Consider the following 2,363-nt stretch of genomic DNA (forward strand, 5'->3'; position numbering starts at 1 on the left):
GCTTCACCCGACACACTGCGCTCAGTGATTTACCTCACTTTGAGAATGAAGATACCCAAGAAATGATTGTTAAAAGAAGAATTCTTGAAAGTGTTGAATGACTTTTATTGTCATACAACTAGATATAGTTAAGAATATTTCAAATAATTTAGAGATTCAAAAGTATTATAAAAAAAAAACTATTTAAAATTGTGTTTTTAGAATGTTTAGAATATTCATTTGTTTAGGTTTTTATTTTTACAAATTAATAAATGTGTTTATTTCAGAATTGTTTCAATGAAATAAAAAAAATTCACTTTTAACAGGAAAAAAGTATTCCTTCAACAATTAAAAAGGAAATAGTTACTGAAAAGTGGAATAAAATAGTTTATTTAATTGCAACTGCATTACCTTTGTACTTTCAGAGAGAAAATAAATACTTGACCCTGGTCCTGTCCAGATATGCGTCTCATTTTATTTTGCCCATTGTAGTTCAACACTTGTTATCAGTGCTCACCAGTACTTCCTTTTCAGTTTTCTTTTCACCTCTGTAAACAAGCAGTCGCAGTAATTTGCCATAAAAAAAATCCTTTCCAGTGGAGCGAGTGAACCCACAGACAGGTGTTTTAATCCACAGCGATCCACTCAGAGTGCTGTCTCTGAGCCTTGTGAAAGGCAACAGTTCAGGATTTAAATGAAAACTCCTCCCCTCTGTTCTCAGCATATCAGAGAGAGAGAGAGAGAGAGAGAGAGAGAGAGAGAGAGAGAGAGAGAGAGAGAGAGAGAGAGAGAGAGAGAGAGAGAGAGAGAGAGAGAGAGAGAGAGAGAGAGATTTTCCATCCAGCTGCTGGTTAAAGTGTGAAAGGAGAGGAGACAGTACACTACTGTAGGGTTTAGTTCACAGGCTTTTATAGATACTGAAGAAAAAAATTGTTTTTGTTTTTCCAATTGAGAGTGAAGAAGAACATGCAAAATGGGAAAATAAATATTTAATTATAAATATTGTACATTATTATCTTATTGTAAACAATATATATTATAACGTATTGTATATGATACATCATTTGGTTTTGCAGTAGTCTGATCTCACCATTTATAATGTTCAATTATCCAGAAATCCCGTTTAAATTTGTCTTATTCCGATTATGAAATCGCAAAGGCTGCGATATTTTTTTATGTGCAGCTTGACAGGGACGTGCTGCTCCATCTGAAAGCACTGCGAGTTTGAGTTACTTTTAACGTGCATTTGAAAAAGCGACACGCGTCATATATCTTTCCAAACATAAGAAGCATTTATGAACCTCTTGTCCAACAAAAAACAACATTTAATAAATCAATCCAAACATTTCAATCTTCTGTTTATTCAGCTACAGCAATAGTATGATGACCATAGGGATTTCCTGGAATGACCTGCGTTATCTATTTATTTGGGCATATTTGGCGTGTCTGCGTGAGAGCGCCCACTGGCTTTCAAATGGAGCAGCATTTACTGCTGATCACAGAGCCATGCTGCACTGACAAGCTGCGCATAAAATAATCGCAACTTTTGCCAAATAGTGTGCAGTTTCATTTCGATTAATCGTGCAGTCCTACTGTCTAGCAGAGACTAGATTTTGGTCTGTAAGTAAGGTGTTTCCCTTTTGAATGGGAACTTGCACTGCATCCTAGGATGCTTTGGGGAACGCCTCCAGCCTGACTGGTGTCTGAACGCGAGAATAACATTGGCCGGCGACAGCCTATGACTATCACATCAACAATTTATTTTGTCTTAAGAATCTGTTTGTTTATGTACGTGTGAAGACCATGGGTGCTTCTCAATACCCGGAAACCAATCTAATTGCAATCGATCTAAAACCGATCTAATAGGAGATGAGGAACGAGGAGTGAGGAAGCTTCCTGAGGAGTCATGGGCGAAGATTTACTCATGGGCAAGCGTTTTTTCGCACTATTTTGCAAACCCTTCCTAGTTGAAGGCTCCTTCGTGAAAGTTGGATTCTAGAGAGCCCGTTTTTCCCTCAGGTTTGACTGAAGAGCAGAACCCTCCCCCTGAGTCAGGTCGTGAAGCAGGCTACTCCAGTCCCTGGGATAAGCTCTTTCGATCTCGAGAACCTGACAGGAAGTGGGTTTTTCGCCCCAGTTTGTGAACCCTTCTTTGTTATAAGGCACCTTCGGAAGTGTCTGGGGTCTTGAGATCCTACAAAGACATTTGTTTTCAAGTGATCGCAATTAGCACTCAGCTGGCTCCCCTTGATGACAATATATTCATGGTTGAGTGTACGTGGAATCCTTAATTGTTGCTGGAGTCACAGTTGAGCATTTATAATGGTGGCCTAGCCCCCTTATACTTTCTTGTGATTTGCCAACCAAGGAAGCCTCGGAGTCTC

The sequence above is a fragment of the Scardinius erythrophthalmus genome (assembly GCF_964197995.2).
Source record: "Scardinius erythrophthalmus genome assembly, chromosome: 18".
In the NCBI taxonomy this organism is placed as follows: Eukaryota; Metazoa; Chordata; class Actinopteri; order Cypriniformes; family Leuciscidae; genus Scardinius; species Scardinius erythrophthalmus.